Genomic DNA, 10,127 nt, shown 5'->3' with positions numbered 1-10,127 from the left:
TGTTACATAGGTGAACATGTGCCATGGCAGTTTGCTGCACCTATCAACCCATCACCTAGGTATCAAGCCCCGCATGCATTAGCTATTTATCCTGATACTCTCCCTCCCCACCACAGACAGGCCCCAGTGTGTGTTGTTCCCCTCCCTGTGTCCATGTGCTCTCATTGTTCAGCTATCACTTATAAATGAGAACATGTGGTGTTTTGTTTTCTGTTCCTGTGTTAGTTTGCTGAGGATAATGGCTTCCAGCTCCATCCATGTCCCTGCAAAGCAACAGACCCTTGTTGCCACACATGGTTAGGATGGTGTTTGTGTGCACAGTGCCTCTGGTGACCCACACATTTCTGGGGACACCCATCACAGACCCCTTAATTCATGACACTGGACAGCTCTCCTAGGATGGGACTTTCCCAGGACTAACCAGGCAACAAGGGCTAGACCACAAAAATTCCATATGGATGGGACTTCTTATTAAGACAAACATTCCCAACAGCTGAACACATTCAGAACAAAAAGTTTGCTGCCTAAAACCTTGTATCTCAGGTTCCCAGGCATCTTCAGACTAAACACCTGATGTGACCCAAAAATCACACCCTAGATTGCGGAAACAAGAGACAGTGCTCCCACTTGTCACAAGTCAAACTCTCCAGGGCATAAAACAAGATAAGAGGGGTCCTCATCTGGCTTCTATTTTGTTTTTGTTGTTGTTTTGAGACTTAGTCTCTCACTCTGTCACCCACGCTGGAGTGCAGTGGTGTGATCTTGGCTCACTACAACCTCTGCCTCCTGGGTTCAGGTGGTTCTCCTGCCTCAGCGTCCTGAGTAGCAGGGATTACAGGTTCTCACTACCATGCCTGGCTAATTTTTGTATTTTTAGTAGAGAGGGAGTTTCACCATGTCAGCCAGGCTGGTCTTGAATCCTTGACCTCAAGTGATCTGCCCACCTCAGCCTCCCAAAGGACTGAGAGCCACTGCACCTGGCTTGGCTTCTATTTTGAGGACCCACAGCAAAGTTTGCATGCCCATCTGATCACAGCCGCAGACTGGCTGCTCTTCAGGTCCGGCCTGAACAATGGGCTGGCAGGATCTTCAGCCCCCATTCTACCCTACAAGGCCCCTTTTCAGGACAGAACAACACAGGAAGACCAAGACAGAGGAGAAGAATCCTCCTGGAAGGAAGGGCCCTAAACAATATAAGTATTCACACCAAAAAGTACACCAGAGTCACTGCACCCAACACTGTTCACACAGATCCTTTCTCACACTAATCAACATCTTGCGGAGGAAAAACGACTGATTTTCACCCGGATTCCACAGAAAGAACAGCCAGGAGCCTGGCTGGTAAGAATTTCTTACCCTTCTGCCAGCTTCTCAGGTCCTGGGTCCCCTGACTGAAGCTTCCAGAAGAACAAAGCAGCTTTGGTATTCTGTTCAGGACACCATAACTGTAGGGGCAAAGGGAAAACCTCCCCTTTGCCCTTGAAAGTTTCACTGAAAAATCAACTCACAACTCAGATTAATTAATCAACTCAGATTCATTAGAGAAATGGCATGCACGTTTATTAATGTGCACACGGAGAAGGACCAGAGCGATGATCCCAACCCCGCAGTGGTGTGCAGAAGCTTATTTACTGCCTTGAGATTACAGAAGGAACAGGGGCTGGGATGATGGCAAGACAGGTTAGGGGAGAGGGAGGAGGAGGCCTGGCTAGCAAAGGTGGTCTCAGAATGCAGACAGAACCACACAGACAGCAGTCCTCAGAGAGAATAGATGGTAAACGTTTCTTTCTGATGGCTAAACATGTCAGACTCTGAGGGACTCCTTCCTAGATCCAGACAAGGGAAGGCTTCAGAGGAAACTTGCCTGTGTCGGTGTGGATTCTCTACAGACGTAAACGTTCCCCTCAAAAGACAGCTTTGCAGGGCTGCCTCTGTTTGCAGGCCCCTCTAAACAGCCATCTCAAAATATGTCCAGGTATATTGTGGGGTGAACTATTTTGGTTTTCTTCAACTACGTCCTTACTACTTAGTTCAATGCAATTTCTCTTAGCCATGAACTCTTAAGTCTTTTTTTGCCTGATAAGGTTTTGATTCAATTCATAATCTTGACTGATCACCACGTAGGCAGATAAATATTGGTTGACAGCTATATTTCCTCAGTATATTAAAGAAACCTGGCTCGGTGCAGTGACTCATACCTGAAATCCCAGCATTTTCGGAGGCCAAAGTGGTGGGTGGATAGCTTGACCCCAGGAGTTTGAGACCAGCCTGGGCAACATGGCAAAGCCCTGTCTCTCCAAAATTACAAAAATTAGCCGGGTGTGGTGGTGCATGCCTGTAGTCCCAGCTACTCGGGAGGCCGAGATGGGAGGATCCCTTGAACCCAGGAGGCAGAGGTTGCAGTAAGCTGAGATCACGCCACTGCACTCCAGCCTGAGTGACAGAGTGAAACTCTGCCTCAAAATAAATAAATAAATCTTTCCGTGGTTGTGTAGATGTTAAGATATCTGCCTTGCCTACATTTATTTCTCTAATTTTTCCTATCTTTTATTTTGATGTAATTTTAGATATTTTAAAATTTGCGGCCTGGTGTGGTGGCTCGTGCCTGTAATCCCAGCACTTAGGGAGGCTGAGGCAGGTGGATTGCCTGAGATCAGTAGTTCGAGACCAGCCTAGCCAACGTGGTGAAACCCCACCTCTACTAAAAATACAAAACGTAGCTAGGCATGGTGGGGGGCGCCTATAATCCCAGCTACTCAGGAGGCTGAGGTAGGAGAATTGCTTGAACTCAGGAGATGGAGTTTGCAGTGAGCTGAGATCGCACCACTGCATTCCAGCCTGGGTGACAGAGAATAAAAAATGAAGAGTTCATGTCCTTTATAGGGACATGGATGAAACTGGAAACCATCATTCTCAGCAAACTATTGCAAGGACAAAAAACCAAACACCGCATGTTCTCACTCATAGATGGGAATTGAACAATGAGAACACATGGACACAGGAAGGGGAACATCACACTCTGGGGACTGTTGTGGGGTTGGGGGAGGTGGGAGGGGTAGCATTAGGAGATATACCTAACGCTAAATGATGAGTTAATGGGTGCAGCACACAAGCCTGGCACATGTATACATATGTAACAAACCTGCACATTGTGCACATGTATCCTAAAACTTAAAGTATAATAATAATAAAAATTAAAAAAAAAAGAGTTGCAATAGTAGTGCAAAAAATTCCATTCATGATTCCTTCAGATTCCTCTCATATTAACATTCAATTACATTTGCTAAATGCTCTTCTCTTGGTGCAGATGTAGAATATTATAGCTATTTTCCTAGACCCTGTGAGAGTCAGTTGCAGACATGATGCTCCTTTACCTACAAGTATTGAGCGTGTGTTTCTGAAACCAAGGGCAACTCTTACATTATCACAGTACAGTGATCAAAAACAGGAAATCTTCACTGACAAAATACAATTCTCAGACCTTCAGATCTTCTTCAGATTTTGCCACTGTTCCAATATTGTTTTTATAGGGGAAGAAGGCCCTGAACTATGCCTTCATTCAGTTGTCTCATCTGGAACTGTTCTGCAACCTCTTTGATTTCTTGATATTGATGTATTTCCAGATACAGGCTAGTCATTTAATAGAATGTCCCTCCATTTGGTTGCCTGATACGTCCTCACATTGAGAATCAGGTTTTGCACTTTCAGCAGGAACACTACAGAGGGGATGCTGGGCTTTTTCAGTGCAACCGCTCACAAGAAACATGAAGCCAGTTTCTCCCCTGCTGTGAGGGTGAGGTGGGCTTTCTCCCTGGACTGCAACCACCTGGGTAAGTGTGTTTTATAAAATTATCCTTTCTCCACTGTAACCTTCTCCCGTTTCCATTTCTGAGTACAAATTATCTTGTGGGTGGTTACTTTTGAGATTCTGGGTCTCTTAAACATTAGTTTTGGTTGATTTACTTCAGTATCACAATACTTCTGCATATTATCTACTTTCATTTATTCATGGAACTCATTGTGGTTCTGGAATCTAAAGATCAATAGTTTTCATCAATTCCAGAAATTCCTTAGCCATTATCCCTTTGAATAGGACCGTTCTCTCATTATCTGCATTTTCTCCTTTTGTAATTATTGTCAAGTGTGTTTTGCATATTCTCATTTCAATTCTCCAGTCTCCTGATGATCTTTCACAGTTTGCAAATCTTTATTGCTATATATTCTAGACAATTCCACATATGGATATTCTTATAATTTCTATCATCATCTGAGGCTAGTCTGTTGTGTTTTAATTTTTAACTTCACTGATTTCACTATTCACTTCCAGAAGTTTCCCCTTGGTGTTTCAAACAAGCCTGTCTTCTGTGATGGCGATGTGGTATTTTCTAGTGACTGCAGCCATTCTTACCTATCTTTAATCCTTTTAAACCTAGTTAAAAGATTGCCTTCTTCCATGTTCCCTCTGAATGTTATCAGCTTCACATTGCTAAGGTTTTTGAGGTATAATTGACAAAGTGAGTTATAATTGCTTTATTGAAGTATAGTTGTCTAAGATTGTGTACATTTAGGGTGATATGATGACCACAGTGTGATGTTTTGATTTATGTATATATTGTGAACTCATTACCACAACCAAGCTAATTAACACATCTGTCACCTCACATAGTAACCTTGTGCTTGTGTTATGAGAATCTTAAGATACGCTCTCAGCAAATGTCAAGTATTATTAACTATAGTCCCCATGCTGTATATTAGATTCCAGAACTTATTCGTCTTGTAACTGGGAGTTTGTGCTTATTTATTTATTTATTTATTTATTTATTTATTTATTTATTTTTGAGACAGAGTCTGGCTCTGTCATCAGGCTGGAGTACAGTAGCATGATCTTGGCTCATTGCAACCTCCACCTCCCAGGTTCAAATGATTCTCCCACCTCAGCCTCCCGAGCAGCTGGGATTAGAGGTGTGCACCATCATGCCCAGCTACTTTTTATATTTTTAGTAGAGACGGGATTTCTCCATGTTGGCCAGGATGGTCTTGAACTCCTGACCTTAGATGATCTGCCCTCCTTGGCCTCCCAAAGTTCTGGGATTATGGGTGTGAGCCACCGCTCCCAGCCAGAAGTTTGTGCTTTTTGATCAACATTTCCCCATCCCCTCCACTCCCAGCCCCTGGCAACCCGCATTGCCCTCTCCACTTCTGTGAGTTCAATTTTTTTAGATTTCACATCTAAAAACAGGAGGTAAGGGAGATAGTGCAATACAGTCAACCCTTGAACAATGTGAGAGTTGGGGGTGCTGACACCCCCACGCAGTTGGAAATGTATGTATAACTTTTGACTCCCCAAAAACTTAACTATTAGTAGCTTACTGTTGCCTGGAAGTCTTATATGTTAACGTACATCATTGATTAATACATTTTTTATGTTATACATATTATACACTGTGTTCTCATGGTAAAGTAAGCTAGAGGAAAGAAAATGTTATTAAGAAAACCATAAGGAAGAGAAAATCTGTTTACTATTCATTAAGTGGATCATCATAAAGGTCTTCATCCTCATCATCTTTAGGATGAGGAGGAGGGAGAAGAGGGGTTGGTCTTGCTGTCTCAGGGGTGGCAGAGGTGGAAGAGGTGGAGAAGGTGGAAGGGAAGAGGCAGGAGAAGCAGGCCCCCTTGCTGTAACTTTTTTTGAGAAAAATTCATGTATAAATGTACCCACACAGTTCAAACCTCTGTCATTCAAAAGTCAACTATATCTGCTTTTCTGTGTCTGGCTTATTTCACTCAACATAACATCCTCTGGGTTCATCCACAGTGTCACAAAAGGCAGGATTTCCTTCTTTTAGGGTGAATGATATTCTATTATCTCATTATTATGTACATCACATTTTCTTTTTCCACTCATCCATGTGTGTACACTGAAGAAGTTCAGGAAATTCCTTCCCCCCACCCAGAATACGCCAATTTGATGTGTTGATTGCTTCAAACTGAGGGCAGTGGTGGAGGAGCAAATGCAGGGAGGGTTTTCTCTGGACCTCCCTCATCTGTCAAAAGACAGATCCTCCAAATTGAGCTCAGCTGGCATGAATCCCCTTCCTGAGAATCTCATCAACATGGGAAGATTTGTTCATGTCACAGCAGCACAGACAGATCTTGTCACAGCTGTCCCTTTTTCATCCTTCATTCTTCCGGGGATCAATTTATCTTTCCCCCAAATAATTTACTCTCTCTTTGGTTGCCTTTGTCCCCTCTCTTTCTCCCCTTTGCAGAAAAGTACATAAACTTCCAGCCTCACTGGGTGTTGGGTTTCACTTTTCTTTCACGTGATGCCTCCATGCCCACATATAAATTTGTAAGCCTTATTCTCCTGTTAATCTGCCTGCTGTCCATTTATTTCACAGACTCAATTATTGAGCCCTCTGAGGGTAGAGGGAAAGCTTTTCCTCCCCACAACACCTGGGTTGATTCAGTATTTCAGCTATTGTGAATATGCTGCAATGAGCACGGGGATGCAGACAACTCTTCAACACCCTGGATGCATTTCCTTTGGATATATACCCAGTAATGGAGTTGCTGGATCACATGGTTGCTCTATTTTTAGTTTCTTGAGGAACGTCCATGCTGTTTTCCACAGTGGCTGTACTAACTTACATTCCCACCAACAGTGTACAAGTGACACTGTACTGTGGTCTGTTATACCCTCCTTTTCTGGCTTTGACATTTTGTCTGTGGTGCACTCCTGAAATGAGTTCCGTGGCATGCCTTGTTCCTGTTTTCACTGGAACACACTGCACGCTATGAGGATTATTTCTTTGTGGAGGCCTGGTCATACTTGGTTGATGAGCAGAAGGATCATTTGCCTTTTAGAAGCAGATGTTTGACTTCAAGTTTAAAATCTTCTGTAATTACTGATCAAATTAACATCTCCATGATACTAGTTAACACTTTTCTTAAAATGTCTTTTGTTTCCTAATACTTTTTCTACATTTTTGCACAGTTATCTCATTTTAATTACTCTTAATTTACTTTAAATTTGGAAGTGAGCTTTCTTTTCAACAATCCATAAATGGTTTTTTGTTATTTTCTCTTTTTTCTTGTTCATATTTTCCCAACATTGTCCCTTATATATTTCCTTTTAGTTAAGCAGATTTATTTCTCATCAATCTAATTTGTTTTATATTTTAATCAATTTATCATTTATCTTTATGAAATTCTTTTTTTTCTTACTTTTTTTTTGAAACAGAGTCTTCTTCTGTCACCCAGGCAGGAGTACACTGGTGCCATCTTAGCTTACTGCAATCTCTGCTTCCCAGGTTCAAGCGATTCTCCTCCCTCAGCCTCCTGAGTAGCTTGGATTATAGGTGTGCACCACTGCAACCAGCTAATGTTTGTATTTTTAGTAGAGATGGGGTTTCTTCATGTTGGCCAGGTTGGTCTTGACCCCTGGCCTCACATGATCTGCCCACCTTGGCCTCCAAAACTGCTAGGATTACAGGCATGAGCCACCACACCTGGCCATTTTATCATTATGAATTTTTGTTCTCTTTTTTCTTTTTTTTTTTTAACAGATTTTAGTCTTGTTCCACTTTTTATTTACCTAACTTCTTCAGTTAAAGTTAGCTTATTAAAATGTTAAATTTCTTAGGAAATGGTGATCTTTGGAGGTTAAAAAGATTTAAATTTCTTATTATTCTCACAATGCACCTAAAACTATACAGCTACACATTTTTTCTCTTAGAACAGCTTCTGTTGTATTCTGACTATCTTCTTAGGTTGTACTTTCAATCCTAGATACCTTCTTCTCTAAACTCGGTGGGTCTTCTAAAAGTAGGAGTAGAATGGGTTTATAGTTTAAAAGGTCCACTACTGTCCTGGGATGTGAATTCTTTGAGGAGGGAGTTACTGCACAAGGAGGTCTGGAGCTGAGGGAGTCTGATGACAAGGCCCTGGGGTGTAGGAGAGGGCGCAGGGCACAGCAAAGCCAGCCTCACTCTGTGTCCCTGGAGCCTGTGCCAGGTCTACTTCCTGGCTGCCAGCTTTTCCACAAATGCTATGTGCACCTCGCACTTTCAGATCAGGCTGACAGCTTTCTGTAGGTCATGCCAGGAAAGCGAGGTTAAGCAGGCAACTGTCTAAGGGGTTTGGGGGAAGCTTGGGGGAGTCACAGGTTTTGTTGAGGAGAGAGAGGTGGAGGAGATGGGGCTGTGTGTTGGGGAGGAAGGTTCAGACTGGAGATCCAGAAATCCATTAGATCCTCTGGTGGGTCAGGGACGAGAGTTGGGGGTGTTGGGGGTATAAGTGAGTGGAGAATGAGGATTTATGGTGGGAGTGGATTTCAACATCTGCTCTAGGTCAGCATTTGGTTCCTTAATTTTGTTAAGGGATGTTTTGAGACTAACCATAGTACGTTCTATGTTCCTCTGTCAGTGTGATCTTCCCATAGATGCCAGCAGATCAATTGTTTAGAACGAGTACTCTCTAACATGTTTTAAACACAGATCCGTCTCTGGCCATGGCCGATTCGGATCTGCACCGGTGCATATGTTCCAGTAGTGCCTTAATCTGCCTTCCCAGGGGAAGGCCAGGAGGTAGCTTTCATCATTACCAGAATGCAAGGAGTGTTCCTGCAATAGGTGCAGAAAAGGCAGTCCGTGATCCAAAAATTCACTCTCAGAGATGGATGAAGAAAGCAAAGACTTACATTGCCACGTGCAGTTAGGGAGAGTGTTTGTGCAGATCATGCCTCCAGTCTCCCGTGGAAGCTGAGATGCCTTCAGCCTCAGGTCCACTCACTGTGACACTGGGCAGGTGATGCTGGAATAGGAGTCTCCAGCACTAATCAGGGCAACAAGGATAAGATGAAAAAAGCCCTTAAGAATTGGCATTTTACAACAAAACTCCGTCAGCGCTTGACACATACAGACAGAAAGAGTGCCACCCAGATCTCATGTGTCTTGATTCCCCATTCTGGTCAGACTGCTGCCTGGCACAGAGCCACACTCTGTGCCCCTCCAATGGCAGAGACCAGAGAGGCATCCTCCTTGGTCACACAGCCAAGCTCTCAGGACATAAAACGAGGTGAGAGGGGAACCCCATCCCTTTTTTTTTGTTTCATGGACCCACAGCACAGTTTGCTTAGACAGACATGGGTCTGACAAGCACAACAAACCCAAGTGCTGGGAACACAGCAGGCTTTGAAGGACCTGTACCTGTGTTCTCTACCCAACACTTCCTCTCCTTATGACAAATGGCAGAAAAAGACAGAGACAAAGGAAAACAAAGACCAACTCTGAGATCAAAAGGATCAAATAGAAATCTAGAGAACTCACAAAAACACTAAATGTCCCTTTTTACCCAAAGAACTAGTTCACAATGTTTTATCCTGTCAACCCCAATTTAGAGAGAGAAAAAGACACAAACCTCACCATTCTCACCTAGATCAGCCCCACAGCAGAGACCTGGAAGGCTGGCAGTAAGAATCCTGCATTTGCCGGCTTAGGTCAGAGGTCCCGGGTTTTAGCTGCAGTATCTCCAGAATAAGCAGTGCCCCAGTCAGTGAGGGAGGGCCCCGGACTCTGTGTCACGTTCTGTAGGGACCAGAGATCACCTCCAACCTGACTTAGCTCTTACGTGGGCTCCTCAGCTGGATCTAGAAACCAAATTGAAACCAAGCATATTAACAAGAGAAAAGCATACAAATTGTATTAGTATTAAAGGTACATGGGGATCTTCCCAAGTTAGTGAAGTCTGAAGAAGTAGCCAAAGCAAGATGCTTTTGTACTTTTTAGACAAAGAATAATAAATTTGAGAAGAAATGACAAGGCCAAGCAGAATCTGGCTAGGGGCAGTAAATTTCCATGGGAGCCTCTAGGTGATATGCGGGAATATAAAATCAGTGGACAACAAGGCTTACTTCGTGAAGTACATTTACTCGGGTCCGTTGCTGACCCCAATCCCCAGTCTCCGGTGCTAAAGGCTCTCTTCTTGCTCTTGCGTGGGGGTGCCACCCCCAGTGGAGTCTTTACGGCTTGCTACGTGCAGGAAGAGGCAGGTCAGTTCACCCTTTCTAAAACTACATTTTCTCCAATATTTTTGACATAAAATTATCAATATACCAATTTGGCATA

Source organism: Pongo pygmaeus, chromosome 19 (genome assembly GCF_028885625.2).
Source record: "Pongo pygmaeus isolate AG05252 chromosome 19, NHGRI_mPonPyg2-v2.0_pri, whole genome shotgun sequence".
Taxonomy (NCBI): domain Eukaryota; kingdom Metazoa; phylum Chordata; class Mammalia; order Primates; family Hominidae; genus Pongo; species Pongo pygmaeus.
The sequence above is the reverse complement of the archived record's forward strand: the minus strand, read 5'-3'. Positions refer to the sequence as shown.